Consider the following 19,750-nt stretch of genomic DNA (forward strand, 5'->3'; position numbering starts at 1 on the left):
TCCGTGAATCCCGGCCTCTGGAGACCATCCTGTTAACGCCCTGGCCAGGACTGCTCTCAGCCCCGACTCTGACGCACTATCACACAGGGCTCCTACTTCGCCAAGTCTCAGGGACCCATCCCCAGGAAATGGTGTCAATCGATGTGATCAAAACGGCGGCTCAGGCCTCGCGCATGAGCACTGGCAAGGCTGACTCCCCCTTTGCTCCAGAGAGTCAGGCTGGGGACCCCTTAAAAAATGGTGGCGACGCGACGCGGGGACTGGGGCGGCAGTGGCAGGAGTGGAGCAGTCCGAGGCGGCTGGTGGGAAGAGGACTAGGAGAGGGGCCTGCGCGAGAGCCAGGGACAGACCCATAGGAGTCCTATCGTCAGGACCTTCTTGATTGGTTTTCTGCTTTGGTTCCCGGTGGAGGAGGAGCTTCGGGATGCCCGCTGGGCTCTCTGGACACCTCTTCGAATCCAATAATGGATCCGACCGGGTGATCAGGAATGGGGTTACAATGTAGTGAGGCGGGAAGGGCCTCGCTGGGGCAAACAAAGATCCCAAGAGTTGCATGGCCTGCTGTTGGCTGAATAAACTGGCCCATGAGTCCATTGCCTCCCTCCTTCCTGAGTAGGGCAGGGGTTTACCTTCGCCTCCAAGGCCCGGGGACTCCGAAATCCCGACACAGCTTTCCCCAACACATGCAACAAGAGACAAAGGTGAGGCCAAGATAGAGCCAACGTCACCACACATGGCATTGACTTCCCCCAAGAGTAGATGGAGTGAGCGTGTGTCTTTGAGGTCATCTGGGACGATGCTGAGGCAGATAGTGAGGTCCGGGCATGAGCCCGGGGTCCACTGGGATCTCCCACACAAAGTTGAGGACAAGCCAAGCACACCTGAAAACCTGTGACACAGGACCTGTGCTAGAGTCCAAGCCACATGCAGGGATGCCTGCCAGAGGGGCCGAGACGTTTTGAAAAAGTATACCCCACCAAGAGCCCACCACCAGGTGGTTCCCCTGACACCACCTCCCCTGATAATCAGCAAAACCCAATCCCTTGGGAGACTTGAAATCCGTGGCAGTCAAAAGATTCAGTGCTTGAAGGCATTTTGCCCAGGAACAGGGGAACCGAAGGGATTTCAGAAATAAGCGAAAAATTACAGGCGGGATACAACACTGCCTTTCCTGGCAGGCAAAGGTGAGCCACGGAGGGGTCACATCACACTGGTGTCGGAGGGACCAGGCAGCAATCGCTTGAGACAAGGAGATCAATCGAAGTCCCCGCTCCCAGATAGGTATGAGGTCCAGAGATCCAGAGTAATTAAACCGGTACAAACAATAAGAAATACCACAGGAGACGAAAGCAATCAAGATCCGGAGCCCTAGGAAGTATCTCCTGATGAAATGGAAACTGTCCCATGTTGAAGACATTCAGACAGACAGAGAAGCGTGCAGGACCCTCGGCCTCCGTCCCCCTCCGAAAGAGCGGCGGCCTAGCCCCGCTTGCAAAAGCCCCGGGGCTCCCGCAAGCTGCCTCTGCTTTCCAGGACCCGCGCAAACAGGGACAGGGGCGGTTCCGCGGCGGAGCCACTGGCCCCACGCGTGGCACTGGCCGATCCCCGAGCAGACGATGTGAATGCGTGTCAGCCCGGGCGTACGGGGCGACGGCGAAACCAACAGCGGAGTCCAGGCCTGTGCCCGGGTGGAAGAGGGTCCCAAGGGACCTGCCCGTGGATTCCAAGGGAAATCAAAGATCGCCTGGGATCCAGGAGGGAGCCAGAAGATTCAGGGCGTCAGTCCACCTGCTCAGAGGAGCAGAGGAGAGGCTGTCCCTCAAGAACCACAGGGGAAGTGCAGAGGGGAAGTGCCGCACCGCCTGTCCAAGAAGACAAGGCCGGTCACGGTCGCCCAGCGCTCATGCTAGGCAGGCCACCCAGCCATGAGGTGAAACAGGGAGAGCAAGACAGCTTCCCTGTGGGAGACACGTATGGGAGCCAGGAGCTCCAGGGTCATGGAACCTGCCCAAGCAAGCAGAAACAGGTTTGGAGAGAGAAACCGTCACCACACGGATCTCCGAGGAGTGTCTCCCTGACGGACTGGGAAGCCATCTGCGTCCAAGACGTTCGGCCAGACCGACAAGCGTGTAGGCCCCCGAGAGACAGGGGAGACAGAGCAAGAGGGAGGACAGAGCAGAGGCCGGAGCCCGGGCCGGATACTGCCCGGTGCCACCGCCGCGGGCCTAAGGGGAGGGTTGCCCAACGGCTGACTTGTCCGGAGAGGCCAGCCTTCCAGGGACCGGGAGGCCTGGCATCTCCCCTTCCCGGCTTCCTCTTCAAGCTTCTGCCGTGGTGCGGCTTCATTTCTCAGAGAAGAGCCGTGAAAAGGTCCAAGCGTCTCCTCTGAGGCGGGTCTGCTCCTCTCCTGCAGGGCGACGAGCTCCTCTGGGGCTTCTGGCCCTGGCTGGACTGTGGTTATCTTGATCCCAGGAGGGAGTCCGCTCGGCACGGGTAAGGAGATTTCCACTGCTGCTGGGGAAGACGCATCTCCTCACGCGGTCGAGGCCCTCAGGGACCCCAAGTGGAACGGCGGCGAAAACCCACTGACGAGCCCGCCGCAAGACCCAGGCACAGAGGCAGAAGAAAGAGGCTCGGCAGAGCCAGGCCGACGCGCAAGAAGTCGCCTTTACAGTCACGCGGCAGCAGCGGCACAGAAACGCAGCCCCCGCAGGCACACAGCCCCCCCGACGCTGCAGGCTTCTGCTCCGGGCGTGAAGGCCCCTCGGGGGAGAGAGCAGCCCACGGACAGGCGGGCGGACCTGTCGTGGAGATCACGGGGGCAAGACTTTTGGGGAGACTCACCCCCACGCCGTCCGGGCAGGCCTGAGGCTGGGACGACGCGCCGCTTCCCCCGGACTCCGCCTGCGGTTTTGTCATCCTGGCCGGCGCGTTGCGACTCCCGGCGTCGGTCCGGAGACGTTCCTGTCGACCCCGTGGAGAGGTGAGGCAGGAGCCTCGCAGCCCCGACACCCAAGCGCCGCCACGGAGGGCTCCTGCTTTGCCAAGCCTCAGGGGGCCGGTTGCTAAGACAACCGTGGGACCCGCTGTGACGCGAGAGGCCGCTCGCGCCTCGCGCATGCGCACTGGCCCTGCCGCGCCGGGCCCACTCGCGCTCCCCACCTGGAAGTCAGGCTGCGGCCCCTTTAAACAACGGCGGCTGCGCGGGGGCGCCGGGGCCGGGGCCGGGGATGGGGTGGGAGGGGGCGTGTGCGCGGTGGGGCAGGGGGGAGCGGGGCTGGGGGGGGCCGCTGGGGCCTGCCGCGGGATCCGGGCTCCAGCAGGGGGCGGCGTGGGAGAAGGGGCGGCGGGCATCCCAGTACCAAGACCCCCGGAGTCCTGTCTTCAGGACCTCCTTGAGCCGACTGCCACCGGTGGAGGGGGAGCTTCAGGGCCTCCGCTGGGGTCTCAGGACTCCTCTTGAGATGGGATTTTGGACCCCTCCGGGTGAGAGAGGATGGACTCGCCATCAGCGGCTGAGGCAGGCGGGGCCTCGCTGCAGCACAGAATCATCCCCTGGGCCTTAAGGCGTGGTGCCAGGCGAAAATTCACTGACCCACGAGTCCTCGGCCTCCCTCCCCCTCCGAAAGAGCGGCGGCCTAGCCCCGCTTGCAAAAGCCCCGGGGCTCCCGCAAGCTGCCTCTGCTTTCCAGGACCCGCGCAAACAGGGACAGGGGCGGTTCCGCGGCGGAGCCACTGGCCCCACGCGTGGCACTGGCCGATCCCCGAGCAGACGATGTGAATGCGTGTCAGCCCGGGCGTACGGGGCGACGGCGAAACCAACAGCGGAGTCCAGGCCTGTGCCCGGGTGGAAGAGGGTCCCAAGGGACCTGCCCGTGGATTCCAAGGGAAATCAAAGATCGCCTGGGATCCAGGAGGGAGCCAGAAGATTCAGGGCGTCAGTCCACCTGCTCAGAGGAGCAGAGGAGAGGCTGTCCCTCAAGAACCACAGGGGAAGTGCAGAGGGGAAGTGCCGCACCGCCTGTCCAAGAAGACAAGGCCGGTCACGGTCGCCCAGCGCTCATGCTAGGCAGGCCACCCAGCCATGAGGTGAAACAGGGAGAGCAAGACAGCTTCCCTGTGGGAGACACGTATGGGAGCCAGGAGCTCCAGGGTCATGGAACCTGCCCAAGCAAGCAGAAACAGGTTTGGAGAGAGAAACCGTCACCACACGGATCTCCGAGGAGTGTCTCCCTGACGGACTGGGAAGCCATCTGCGTCCAAGACGTTCGGCCAGACCGACAAGCGTGTAGGCCCCCGAGAGACAGGGGAGACAGAGCAAGAGGGAGGACAGAGCAGAGGCCGGAGCCCGGGCCGGATACTGCCCGGTGCCACCGCCGCGGGCCTAAGGGGAGGGTTGCCCAACGGCTGACTTGTCCGGAGAGGCCAGCCTTCCAGGGACCGGGAGGCCTGGCATCTCCCCTTCCCGGCTTCCTCTTCAAGCTTCTGCCGTGGTGCGGCTTCATTTCTCAGAGAAGAGCCGTGAAAAGGTCCAAGCGTCTCCTCTGAGGCGGGTCTGCTCCTCTCCTGCAGGGCGACGAGCTCCTCTGGGGCTTCTGGCCCTGGCTGGACTGTGGTTATCTTGATCCCAGGAGGGAGTCCGCTCGGCACGGGTAAGGAGATTTCCACTGCTGCTGGGGAAGACGCATCTCCTCACGCGGTCGAGGCCCTCAGGGACCCCAAGTGGAACGGCGGCGAAAACCCACTGACGAGCCCGCCGCAAGACCCAGGCACAGAGGCAGAAGAAAGAGGCTCGGCAGAGCCAGGCCGACGCGCAAGAAGTCGCCTTTGGGCGCACCGGGCGCATTCGTCCGAACGCACCCACGCACACGGGCACGCACACACCAGCCGGCAGAAAGAGGGAAAGACACACACAGAGAGTGAGGGCCAGAGAGACAAGAGAGAATGGGAGAGAAGCAGACACACACAGTCACGCGGCAGCAGCGGCACAGAAACGCAGCCCCCGCAGGCACACAGCCCCCCCGACGCTGCAGGCTTCTGCTCCGGGCGTGAAGGCCCCTCGGGGGAGAGAGCAGCCCACGGACACGCGGGCGGACCTGTCGTGGAGATCACGGGGGCAAGACTTTTGGGGAGACTCACCCCCACGCCGTCCGGGCAGGCCTGAGGCTGGGACGACGCGCCGCTTCCCCCGGACTCCGCCTGCGGTTTTGTCATCCTGGCCGGCGCGTTGCGACTCCCGGCGTCGGTCCGGAGACGTTCCTGTCGACCCCGTGGAGAGGTGAGGCAGGAGCCTCGCAGCCCCGACACCCAAGCGCCGCCACGGAGGGCTCCTGCTGTGCCAAGCCTCAGGGGGCCGGTTGCTAAGACAACCGTGGGACCCGCTGTGACGCGAGAGGCCGCTCGCGCCTCGCGCATGCGCACTGGCCCTGCCGCGCCGGGCCCACTCGCGCTCCCCACCTGGAAGTCAGGCTGCGGCCCCTTTAAACAACGGCGGCTGCGCGGGGGCGCCGGGGCCGGGGCCGGGGATGGGGTGGGAGGGGGCGTGTGCGCGGTGGGGCAGGGGGGAGCGGGGCTGGGGGGGGCCGCTGGGGCCTGCCGCCGGATCCGGGCTCCAGCAGGGGGCGGCGTGGGAGAAGGGGCGGCGGGCATCCCAGTACCAAGACCCCCGGAGTCCTGTCTTCAGGACCTCCTTGAGCCGACTGCCACCGGTGGAGGGGGAGCTTCAAGGCCTCCGCTGGGGTCTCAGGACTCCTCTTCAGTTGGAATTTGGACCTCTCCGTGTGAGAAAGGATGGGCTCGCCATCCTCTGCTGAGGCAGGCGGGGCCTCGCTGCAGCACAGAATCATCCCCTGGGACTTAAGGCGTGTTGGCAGCTAAAAATTCAGAGACCCATGAGCCCTCGGCCTCCCTCCCCCTCTGAAAGAGCGGAGGCCTGCCCCCCGCTTGCAAAAGCCCCGGGTGTCCTGCACGGTGTTACTGCCTTCCAGGACACGCGCAAACAGGGACAGGGGCGGTTCCGTGGTGGAGGCAGTGGCCCCACGCGTGGCACTGGCGTGTCCTCGAGCCGACGATGGGAATGTGTGCCAGCCCGGCCGTACGGGGCGACGGCGAAACCAACAGCGGTGTCTAAGCCTGTGCCCGGTGAAGAGGGTCCCAAGGGACCTGTCCATCGATTCCAAGGGAAATCAAAGAACGCCCGGTATCCTCGAGGGGGCCAGAAGATTCAGGGAGTCAGTCCACCCAGGAGCAGAGGAGAGGCTGTCCCTCAAGAACGAGACGGAAGTGCAGAGGGTAAATGCCACACCACCTGTCCAAGAAGACCAGGCCAGTCACGGTTGCCTACCGCTCATGCTAGGCAAGCCACGCAGCCTTGAGGTGAAACAGGGAGAGCAAGACAGCTTCCCTGTTGGAGACACATATGGAAGTCAAGAGCTCCAGTGTCATGGAACCTGCCCAAGCCAGCAGAAACAGGTTTGTAGAGAGAGACCCTCAGGACAGGGATCTCCGAGGAGTGTTTCCCTGAGGGACTGGGAAGCGATCTCTGTTGAAGACATTCAGCCAGACCGAGAAGCATGTAGGCCCCTGAGAAACAGGGAAGAGAGAGCAAGGTCAGCCTGGGTAACATGGTGAGACTACATCTTGATTTGAAATAAAAATGGTTGTTGAACTTTATAAACTTTATAAAATAGGCTAAATTAAATTAGAGTTACCATAAATTGCATTATCCCTTATAATCAGAAAATGATCTGATTAAAATATTTTAGTAAATATATCAGATTTACAAAGATGACATATTTAAGAGCTCTGGACCACCATTTCAAGTGTTAGCTCGCCAACCCCCCCCCCCTTTTTTTTCTTTTTGAGACAGAGTTTCACCCTGTCACCCAGGCTGTAGTACAATGGCACGATCTTGACTCACTGCAACCTCTGCCTCCTGGATTCCAGTGATTCTCCTGCCTCAGCCTCCCGAGTAGCTGGGATTACAGTTGTGTGCCTCCACATCCTACTAATTTTTGTATTTTTCATAGAGAGAGGTTTCACATGTTGGCCAGGCTGATCTTGAACTCCCAAGCTTGTGATCCACCTGCCTCAGCCTCCCAAAGTGCTGGGATTACAGGCAAGAGCTACTGCACGTGGCCCAATTTAGCCTTTTTTAAGAGTCTATTGAGAGCAACGAAGGCAATGGACTTTAGCCTTAGAAATAGGTGAATACAAAGTTAATGTGCAAAAATCACAAGCATTCTTATACACCAGTAACAGACAAACAGAGAGTCAAATCATGAATGAACTCCCATTCACAATAGCTTCAAAGAGAATAAAATACCTAGGAATCCAACTTACAAAGGATGTAAAGGATCTCTTCAAGGAGAACTACAAACCACTGCTCAGTGAAATAAAAGAGTATACAAACAAATGGAAGAACATACCATGCCCATGGACAGAAAGAATCAATATTGTGAAAATGGCCATACTGCCCGAGGTAATTTATAGATTCAATGTCATCCCCATCAAGTTACCAATGATTTTCTTCACAGAATTGGAAAAAAATTCTTTAAAGTTCATATGGAACCAAAAAAGAGCCCGCATTGCCAAGACAATCCTAAGTCAAAAGAATAAAGCTGGAGGCACCATGCTACCTGACTTCAAATTATTGCAGCCCAGAATTTCATATCCAGCCAAACTAAGCTTCATAAATGAAGGAGAAATAAAATCCTTTCCAGACAAGCAAATGTTGAGGGACTTCATTAGCACCAGGCCTGCCCAACAAGAACTCCTGAAAGACGCACTAAATATGGAAAGGAAAAACTGGTACCAGCCACTACAAAAACACAACAAAATATAAAGACCAATAACACTATGAGAAAACTGCATCAACTAGTGTGCAAAATAACCAAATAGCATCATGAAGACAGGATCAAATTCACACATAACAATACTAACCTTAAATGTAAATGGGCTAAATCCCCCAGTTAAAAGACAAAGACTGGCAAATTGTATAAAGAGTCAAGACCCATTGGTACGCGGTATTCAGGAGACCCATCTCATGTGCAAAGACACACATAGGCTCAAAATAAAGGGATGACAAAAAATTTACCAAGCAAATGGAAAGCAAGAAAAATAAAAAGCAGGGGTTGCAATCCTAGCCTTTGACAAAACAGACTTTAAACCAACAAAGATCAATAAAGACAAAGAAGGGCATTACATAATGGTAAAGGGAACAATTCAACAAGAAGAGCTAACTATTATAAATAGATATGCAGCCAATACAGGAGCACCCAGATTCATAAAACAAGTTCTTAGAGACCTACAAAGAGACTTAGACTCCCACAAAATAATAGTGGGAGACTTTAACACCCCACTGTCAGTATTAGATCAACAAGGCAGAAAATTAACAAGAATATTCAGGACTTGAACTCAGCTCTGGATCAAGTGGACTTAGTAGACATCTACAGAACTCTCTACCCCAAATCAACATAATATAGATTGTTCTCAGTGCCACATGGCACTTATTCTAAAATCGACTGCATAATTGTAAGTAAAACACTCCTCAGCAAATGCAAAAGAACTGAAATCATAAGAAACAATCTCTCAGACCACAGTGCAGTCAAGTTAGAACTCAGGATTAAGAAACTCACTCAAAACCACATGATTACATGGAAATTGGACAAACTGCTCCTGAATGACTCCTGGGTAAATAGTGAAATTAAGGCAGAAATCAGGAAGTTCTTTGAAACCAATGAGAACAAAGAGACAATGTACTAGAATCTCTGGGACACAGTGAAAACAGTGTTAAGAGGGAAATTATAGCACTAAATGCCGACATCAGGAAGCTAGAAAGATCTCAAATCAACACCCTCACATCGCATTTAAAAGAGCTACAGAGACAAGAGAAAACTAATCCAAAAACTAGCAGAAGACAAGAAATAACTAAGATCAGAGAAGAATTGAAGGAGGTAGAGACAGGAAAAACTTTCTAAAAAATCAATGAATTCAGGAGCTAGTTTTCTGAAAAAAATAACAAAATAGACAGACTGCTAGCTTGACTAATAAAAACGAAGAGAGAGAAGAATCAAACAGACACAATAAAAAAAATGATGTAGGAGATATCACCACTGACCCCACAGAAATACAAACTACCATCAGAGAATACTATAAAAACCTCTCTGCAAATAAACTAGAAAATCCAGAAGAAATAGGTAAATTCCTGGACACATACACCCTCCCAAGACTAAACCAGGAAGAAGCTGAATCCCTGAATAGAAAATAACAAGTTCTGAAATTGAGGTAGTATTTAATACCCTACCAACAAAAATAAGCCCAGGACCAGATGGATTCACAGCAGAATTCTACCAGAAATGCAAATAGGAGCTGGTACTATTCCTTCTGAAACTATTCCAAACAATTGAAAAGGAGGAACTACTCCCTAACTCATTTCATGAAGTCAGTATCATCCTGATACCAAAACTAGGAAGAGACACAACAGAAAAAGAAAACTTCAGGCCAATATCCTGGATTAACATGATCCAAAAATCCTCAATAAAATACTGGCAAAGCAAATCCAGCAGCACATCAAAAAATTTATCCACCATGATCAAGTCAGCTTAATCCCTGGGATGCAAGGCTGGCTCAACATACATAAATCAATAAACATAATCCATCACATAAACAGAACCAAGGACGAAAACCACATGATTATCTCAGTAGTTGCAGAAAAGGCCTTTGATAAAATTCAACATCCCTACATGTTGAAAACTCTCAACAAACTAGGTATTGATGGAACATACCTCAAAAACAAGAGCTATTTATGACAATCCCACAGCCAGTATCATATTAAATGGGCAAAGACTGGAATCATTCCCTTTGAAAATCAGTACAAGACAAAGATGACCTCTTTCACCACTCCTATTCAACCTAATATTAGAAGTTCTGGCCAGGGCAATCAGGCAAGAGAAAGAAATAAAGGGTATTCAAATAGGAAGAGAGAAAATCAAGTTGTCTCTGTTTGCAGATGACATAATTTTATACTTACAAAACCCCGTCATCTCAGCCCCAAAACTCCTTAAACTGGAATTTGTATACCAATAAGAGCATAAAGATGGGAGAGGGAAATAAGCTAGACAGAAGCAAATCTGGTATTAATATACATAGCACTGTTATAAACTAAGATGTTAATTGTTATCCTCCCAGGACAATCACAAGAAAATAACTCAAATATTACAGTAAAAGAAAAAAGGAATTTAAATGGTCATCTATAAAATATATATTTAATACAAAAGAAGACAGTAATAGGCAAAAAGAGAAACTAAAAAGACATTATACATATAGAAAACAATAACAAAGTGGCAGAAGTAAATCTTATGTTGTCTGTAGTCACATTAAATGTAAATAGACTTAAGATTTCAAATGAAACCAAACTGGTAGAAGGGATTTTTAAAAAATAATTCAACTATATATTGTCTACTAAAGCAAACTTTAGATTTAAAGCTACAGTAGTTTCAAAAAACAAGAATGAAAAAACGTAGGCCATGCAAACAGTAATCAAAGATAACTGATCAACTATACTAATACAAATTTTTTCTTAAAAAAAAAAGAGGTAACAAGAGACAGAGACATAAACAGTCAAGCCATGACAAATATAAAATAATAAATATTTATGCATCTAAAAACAGAGAACCAAAGCACTTAAAGCAAAAAATTGACAAAAGTAAAGAAAAAGACAATTCAACAATAACATAGGCTTTAGTACCCCACTTTCAATAATGTATAGAGAAATTTGATTTAAATTTAACAAGGAAATAGAAAACTTCATCAACACTAGAAACCTGCTAGACCTAATAGTTCTAATCTATAGAATACTCCATCCAACATTAATGTATACACACTCATAAACTCATGTAAAACAGTCTCCAGAATTAGCCATATGTTAGTCTATAAAATAAGTTTCAGCAAATTTAAAAGAACTGAAATTGTGCAAATATGTTCTCTGGCAATAATAAAATTAAACTAGAAGTAAATACAATAAGAAAATTTGGGAAATACACAGATATGTGGCCATTAAACAACACACTCCTGAAAGAAAAATTAGTCAAAGAATAAATCACAAGTGATATTAAAAATATTTTGAGATTCAGGGAGGCAGAGCAAGAAGGCAGAATGGAAGATTTCACCAATATTTTTCATCTTCAAGAACCCCAATTCAACGACTATCTACATAAAAAAGCACCTTCATAAGAACCAAAAATCAAGCGAGAACTAACAGTACCTGGCATTAACGTCATATTGCTAATAGATGCACCAAAGACATAGGAGAAACAGTCTTTGTTTTTTGTGAAAGAAAATACTCTAGAGTCTTAAATAAATTTGAAAGGCAGTCTAGACCACAAGGACTGCAATGCCTAGGTGAATCCTGGTGCTGAACTGGGCCCAAAGCCAGAACACTGAGGAGGCCCGACAGCTACTTAAACATCGGCTGGGGTGACTAAGGGAGTGCTGACATCATTTCTCCTGTAACCCAAGGATTTATTAATACAAGTTGCAGCTCCAAAAGAGAACCCTTTATTCCACTTGAGAAGAAAAGAAGGAAGAGTGGGGAGGACTTTGCCTTGCATCTTAGATACAAGCCCAACCACAGTGGAATAGAATGCCAGTCAGAGTCTGAGGCCCCCTTTCTAGGCCCTTGCCCTGAACATTTCTAGACACAGCACAGGACCGAAGGGAACCTGCTGCCTTGAAGGGAAGGACCCCATCTTAGCAGGCTTCATCACCTGGTAACTGAAGAGCCCTTGGGGCCTAAATGACCAGCAGTAATACCCAGGTGGTACATTGAAAGCCTTCGGTGAGACTCTGAGACTTGCTGGCTCAGATATTTCTGGTTAAGAAAGGTGGAGTGAAACATAAAGGATATGTTTGCATTGCATCTTAGGCACCAGCTCAGTCATAGGGGGCTAGAGCACCATGTGGGCTCTTGAGGTCCCTGATTCCATGTGTTGGCTCTTGGAAAGCATTTCTGAACCTGCCATGGATCAGAAGGGAGCCCACAGCCCTGAAGGGTGAGTCCCAGGCCAGGCAGCATTTACCACAAGATGACTGAAGAGCCCTTGGCCATCAAGGGAACATTGGCAGTAGTCTGGCAGAACTTCCCATGGGACTGTGGTGGGGGTGCCCTGATGGGAAGGACACAGGTCTGGATGGCTTTGCCACCTGCTGATTGTAGAGCTCCAGGACCTTGAGCAAACATATGTGGTAACCAGGCAGTGATTACAGAAGCCCTTGGGCAAGACTCCGTGCTGTACTGACAGCAGGCCTGACCCAGTGCAGTTCTTCTGGTGGTAGCTACAGCAGTGCTTGTTGCACTCCACCCCCACATTTAGGTGGCTCATAACAGAGAGAGAGAGACTCCATTTGTTTGGGAGAAAGTAAGAGAGGAGAACAAGTGTGTCTACTTGGTAATCCAGAGAATTCTTCCAGACATAGCCCAAGATCATGAAGGGGGTAGCTCTACAAATCTGCAAGACCAACAGCATTACTGGACTTGGGGTGCCCCATAAGGCCAACAGAGCTTAGACCATAACACCCAAGTCCTTTCAAAAATCTGGAAAGCCTTCCTAAGAAGGAAGGATATTGAAAAGCATTCTTTTCAGGACTATGATAAATACCTAACTCCTAAAGACTACAATAAATACCTAACTCTTAAATGCTCGGACCCCAAAGAACATCTACTAGCATCGATACCATCCAGGAAACTCTGACTTTGCCAAATGAACTATACAAGGCATGAGGGACCAATTCTGGAAAAACAGAGATATGTGACCTTTCAGAAACAGAATTCAAAATAGCTGTGTTGAGAAAACTCAGAGTCATTCATAACACAGAGAAAATTTATCTTATGCGGTCAGATAGATTTAACAAAGAGATTGAATTAATTTTTAAAAATTCAAGCAGAATTCTGGAGATGGAAAATGCAACTGGCATACTGAAAGATGCATCAGAATCTTTTAATAGCAGAATTAATTGAGCAGAAGAAAGAAGAAGTGAGCTTGAAGACAGGCCATTTGAAAATACATGGTCAGAGGACGTAAAAAGAAAAAGGAATAACGAGACAATTAAGCATGCCTACAGAATCTAGAAAACAGTCTCAAAAAAGAAAATCTAAGAGTTATTGGCTTTAAAGAGAAGGTAAAGAAAGAGATAGGGGTAGAAAGTTTATTCGAAATGATTATATCAGAGAAATTTTCAAACCTAGAGAAATATGTCAATGTCCAAGTGCAGGAAGGTTATGAAACATCAAGCAGATTTAACCCAAAGAAGACAACCTCAAGGCATTTAATAATTAAACTCTCAAAAGTCAAGAGTAAAGAAGGGATACTAAAAGCATCTAGAGCAAAGTAACAAATATACAATGGAGTTCCAACACATCTGGCAGCAGACTTTTCAGTATAAATCTTATAGGCCATGAAAGAGTGACATGACATATTTAAGGTGCTGAAGGGAAAAACAAAAACAAAAACAAAAACCTTTCACCGTACACTAATATGTCTGATGAAAATATCCTTCCAATATGAAAGAGAAATAAAGGCATTCCCAAACAAGCAAAACTCTACCAAACATTTATAAAAGAGCTGATACTATTCATACTCAAACTGTTTCCAAAAAATGAAGGAGGAGAAAATACTTCCAAACTCATCCTACAAGGCCAGATATAACCCTGATTTAAAAAAAAAAAAAAAAAAACAGACATAGACACATCACAAAAAGAAAACTAAAGGTCAATATCTCTAATGATGATTGATGTAAACATCCTCAATAAAATACTAGCAAATTGAATTTAACAATATAATAAAAAGATTATTCATCATGACCAAATGGGATTTATCCCAGAGATGCAAGGATGGTTTAACATACACAAATCAATCAAAGTGATAACTCATATCTACAGAATGAATGACAAAAGCTATTTGATTGTATCAATTGATGTTGAAAAGCATTTGATAACATTCAATATCTTCTCATGATTTAAAAATACCCTTAAAACAATGGATATAGAAGGAAATACATCAACATACTAAAAGTCATATAGGACAGACCCATAGCTAGTATCATACAAAATGTGGAAAAACTGAAATGCTGTCCTCTAAGATCTGGAGAATGACAAGGATGCCCACTTTTACCATAGTTATTCCACATAGTATTAAAAGTTCTAGCTAGAGCAATGACACAGGTGGAAGAACTAAAGGACATCCAACTGGAAAGAAAGAAGTCAAATTATCCTTGTTTGCAGACGATATGATTTTACATTTAGAAAAACCTATAAATACCCCCCAAAAATTTAGAACTGAAAAACAAATTCATTACAATTGTGGGATAAAAATTAACATGCAAAAATTAGTAGCATCTGTATATGTCAACAGGAAACAATTTGAAAAAGAAATCAAGAAAGTCATCCTGTTTACCATAGCCACAATAAAATTAAATACATAAGTATATAGGAATTTACTTAACCAAAAAAGTGAAAGATCTCTACAATAAAAATTGTAAAACATTGATGAAAGTGATTGGACACCAAAAATAGACATTCCATATTCATAAATTGGAATAATTAATATTGCTAAAATATCCATACTATCCAAAGATATCTATGGATTTAATATAATCCCTATCAACACACAAATGACATTGGTCACAGAAATAGAAAAAAAATCCTAAAATTGATATGGAACCACAAAAGACCCAGAATAGCCAAAACTATCTAAAGCAAAAAGAGTAAAACAGGAGAAATAACATTATCTGACTTCAAATTATACTACAGAATTATAGTAATAAAAACAGCATGGTACTGGCGTAAAAACAGACATATACATCAATGGAACAGAACAGAAAACCCAAAAATGAATTCACACATCTTCAGTGAACTCATTTTTGAGAAAGGTGCCAAGAACATACAATGGGGAAAAGATAGCCTCTTTAATAAATGGCTCTGGGAAAACTAGACTTCCATATGCAGAAGAATGAAACTAGACCCCTATCTCTTGTCATACACAAAAATCAAATCAAAGTAATTTAAAGACTTAAGTCTAAGACCTCAAACTATGAAACGACTACAAAAAAATTAGAAACACTTTCCAAGACATCATTTCAGGCAAATCTTGAGTAATACCCCAAAAGCACAGGCAACCAAATCAAACATGGACAAACAGAATCACATCAAGATAAAAAGCCACTGCACGGCAATGAAAACAATCAACAAAGTGAACAAACAACCCACAGAATGGGAGAAAATATTTGAAAACTACCTACCTGACAAGGGATTAATAACCAGAATACACAATTCTGGAAAAAATCTAATAATCATATTGAAAAATGGGCAAAAGATTTGAATAGACGTTTCTCAGAAGAAGATGTACAAATGACAAATAGAAACATGAAAATGTGTTCAAAAGCATTGATGATCAGAGAAATGCATATAAAAACTAAAATGAGATATCATCTTACTCCAGTTACAATGTCTTTTATCCAAAAAACAGGCAATACCAAATGCTGGTGAGGATGTGGAGAAAAGGGACCCCCTCATAGCCTGTTGTTGGGACCATAAACTAGTACAACCACTGTGGAAAACAGTTTGGAGATTCTCAAAAAACTAAAAACAGCTACTATATGATCCAGCAATCCAACTGGTATGTTTATACCCAAAAGAAATCAGTATATCAAAGAGATATCTGCACTCCCATGTTTATTGTAACACTATTCACAACAGCCAAAAGTTGGGTCCAACCTAAGTGGCCTAAGGTTGGATGGATGAAGAAAATATGGTACTTATAACACAGTGGAGTACTATACATTCATTAAAAAAATAAGATCTTGTCATTTGCAACAACCTAGATGGAATTAGAGGTCATTATGTTAAGTGAAATCAGTCAGGCACAGAAAGACAAACATCACAAGTTCTCACTTACTGTGGGATCTAAACATCAAAACAATTGAACTCATGAAGACAGAGAGTAGAATGATTATAACCAGAGGCTGGGAAGGGTAGTGGGGGGGTGGGGTGAGGTGGAAATGGTTAATGGGTACCCCTGAAAAAACAGAAAGAACATACAAGACCTAGTATTTGATAGCACAACAGAGTGACTATAGTCGATAAGAATTTAATTGTACATGTAAAAATAATTAAAACAGTATAATTGAATTTCTTGTAGCACAAAGAATAAATTCTTGAGGGGATGGATACCCCATTTTTATGACATGATTATTATGCATTGTATGCCTCTATCTCATGTACCTCATAAATATATACATCTACCATCTACCTACTAAAATTAAAAATAAAAAATAGTAAAAAAATGGTTGCTAAAACAATATTTTGAGATGAATGAAAGCAAATACACAACATAAAGAAATTATTTGGTGTGGTTAAAGCAAGGCTGAAAGAAATTTAGAGCTTTCTATTTTTTTTTTTTAAAGAAAGATTTTAAATCAATAACCTAATACTCTACCTACAAAACCTTTCGAGTTTTTTTCTAGATAAGAGAAAACTAAATTTAAAGCAAGTAGAAGAACTAGTGAAAATTAGAGTAGGAGTTAATACAATAGAAAATAGAAAGATAGTATAGAGAAAACAAATAAAAATAAAAGTTGGTTCTGTGAAACTATTTTTAAATCATTAACTTTTAACTAGTCTGAAAAATAAAACAAACAGAAAAGTCAGTTTTTAAGCAGGAGTGGAAAATAGGAAATTATTTCCAAACTTATGAAATAAAATGGAGTATAAGTGAATAAAATGAACATTTTTGTACCAGCAAAGTAGATAACTTACATGAAATGCAAAAAATTCTGGAAAGACTTAAACCACTGAAACTAAATTAAGGGGAAATAAAAAAAGTCTGAATAGACTTATGAGAAGTAGAGCAATTTAAATAGTAATAAAAAATAATTTAAAATAAAAACTTCGCACAATAAAAACCCACGAACAGATGGCTTCACTTGTGAATTCCACCAAACATTTGAAGAAGAATTAACACCGATATTTTACAAACTCTTCCAAAACGAGAAAGGAGGGAGGCACTTTTCAACTATGAGACCAGTTTTACCCTAACACCAAAAACAGAAAAGGACATCACAAGAAAATAACACCACGGAATAACATTCATTATGATCATAGATGCTGAAATCAATAAAATGCTAGCCAAGGGAGTTCAGCAACATAGAAGAAGTTACATATTATAAGCAAATGGGTACATTGAATGTGTCCATTGAATCACCCTTGCATTATTCCTTAAACGCAAGGGTGAGGCAATGCGGACAAATATGTTAGTATAATATATTAATAATATAAACTTTGCCGGGCACAGTGGCTCACACCTGTAATCCCAGCATTCTGAGAGGCTGAGACAGGCGGATCACGAGGTCAGGAGATCGAGACCATCCTAGTTAACACGGTGAAACCCCATCTCTACTAAAAAAAATACAAAAAAAAAAGAAAATTAGCCAGGTGTGGTGGCCGGTGCCTGTAGTCCCAGCTACTTGGGGGGCTGAGGCAGGAAAATGGCGTGAACCCGCGAGGTGGAGCTTACAGTGAGCCAAGATCGCGCCACTGCACTCCAGTCTGGGCGACAGAGCGAGACTCGTCTCAAAACAAAACAAAACAAAACAAAAAACCACACACACAAAAAACAGAAAGCTTACCTCCTCACAACAGGAAAAAAAATAAAAAGTTTAAAGACGTTCACACTTGCCACTTCTATTTAACATTGTAGTGGGAGACTACATTCAGTAAAAAATAGGTGCAAAAATAAAAAAATCCAGATTTTGAAAAGCAAAAAGTAAAACTACCTCTATTTAAAAATGACATGATCCTGTATGTAGAAAATTCTAAGGAATAAAACACAAAAATTATTTCAGCAAGGTTGCAGGACAAAATATCAAGATAAAAATAAACTATTTCTATAACCAGCAATAAACAAACTGATAATGAAATTAAGAAAATAGCATCAAAAAGAATAAAATACCTTGGAATGAACTTCTTGACACACATGAAAGACTTATATTACACAATGAAAACTTGAAAACATCATTTAATGAAAATAAAGATGATATTATTAAAAGGAAAAACCATGTTCATGGTCTAGACTTAATTTTGTTTAGAAAGTGTTAAAAATTAATCTACAGATTCACTGTAAACCCTCAAATCTCAACTTTTTTCCAGAAATTGATAAATTGATCTTAAAATTCATATGGAAATGCAATGAAGCAAGAGTAGCCTAAATAATCTAGAATAAATGAAATAAATAAATCTTGGAGGAGTTACAGTTTTAAACTTTAAATCCTACTGCAAAGCTACAGTGGTGGTACTAACATAAAGATAGATATGTAAATCATGCAGAAGATTGAGAGTTCAGAAATAAATCTTTATATTTACATTCAATTGATTTTTCAAAAGGATGCCAAGACAATTCAAAATGAAAAGAACATTCTTTTTCAATAAATAGTGCTAGAAAACCTGGCTATTTACATGGAAAAAAAATTAAACTGGACCATTACCTCACACTATACACAAAAACTCACTGAAAATGTATCACTTATATAAACATAAAAACTAAAATTATAAAACTCTTAAAAATATAGGCATAAAATGTCATGACCTTAAAATAAGTTTTTTACATATGATACCAAAACACAAGCTTTGTACAAAAAAAGGATAAATTAATTTTATCAAAATTTAAAATATTAATGCTTCAAAGGACATCATCAAGAAAGTATAAAGACAACTCAAAGAATGGGAGAGAATATTTGAAAAACAAAAACCAAAAAAACCCAAGAATTCTCATTTAAGCACAATGAGATGCCACTGCACACCTATTAGAATGGCCAAAACCAAAACTACTGGTAATACCAAATGTTGGAGAGGATGTGGAGCAAGATACACTTCCATTAATTACTGGTAAGAACAAAATTTTGAAAAAGCCATTTTCCAAACATCACTTTGAAACAGCCCTTTGGAAAGCAATTTGGCAGTTTCTTACAAAACTAAACATAGTCTTACCATATAATCTGACAATCTCATCCCTTCAAATTTACCCAAAGAAGTTGAAAACTTATGTACACACAAAAATCTACACATAGATGCTTATAGTAGCTTTATTAATATTTGCAAAAACTGGAACCAACTAAGATGCCCTTCAGTAGGTGAAGAGATTAATCAACTGTGGTACTTCTGGACAATGAAATATTGTTCAGCACTAAAAACAAATGAGCTATTCATGAAGGATGAAAAGACATGAAGGAAACTTAAAATGTATATTAAGTAAAATGAGTCAATCTTAAAAGGCTACATACTGCATGATTCTAACTATGTGACATTCTAGAAAGGCAAAACGAGGGAGACAAAAAAAGAAAAACAGTGGTTGTCAGGGGTTGAGGAGGACGTAGGAATGAATAGGTAGACACAGAGGATTTTTAGGATGGTGAAACTGGTTGGTAGGATGCTAGAATGGTGGATAAATATTATTATACATTTGTCTAAACTCAAAGAATTTTTCAGGTAGCCTGTAATTATTGAGGTATGACATCAAGAATGAACCCTAATTTATAGTATGGACTTGGGATAATTATGATATGTCAATGTAGGTTCATCAGTTTTAACAAATGTACCACCCTGATGAGGAATATTCATAATGGAGGAGGCTATGCAAGCGTGGGGGCAGGGAGTATATAGGAAATCCCTGTATCTTTTACTCAATATTCCTATGAACCTAAA

The 19,750-nt window shown here is 44.7% G+C and overlaps 1 long non-coding RNA gene across 2 annotated transcripts in view; it reads left to right on the forward strand.

Annotated features, from left to right (window-relative positions):
• The first annotated feature begins 6,331 nt into the window (after nt 1-6,331).
• LOC105465345 (uncharacterized) overlaps nt 6,332-19,750 on the forward strand; it is a 38,533-nt gene continuing 25,114 nt past the window's right edge. For both annotated transcript variants that reach the window (XR_011618995.1, XR_011618996.1), the window contains exon 1: nt 6,332-6,471. This is a non-coding gene — a long non-coding RNA (uncharacterized lncRNA). The remainder of the gene's footprint in view (nt 6,472-19,750) is intronic.

The sequence above is a fragment of the Macaca nemestrina genome, unplaced genomic scaffold (assembly GCF_043159975.1).
Source record: "Macaca nemestrina isolate mMacNem1 unplaced genomic scaffold, mMacNem.hap1 Scaffold_48, whole genome shotgun sequence".
In the NCBI taxonomy this organism is placed as follows: domain Eukaryota; kingdom Metazoa; phylum Chordata; class Mammalia; order Primates; family Cercopithecidae; genus Macaca; species Macaca nemestrina.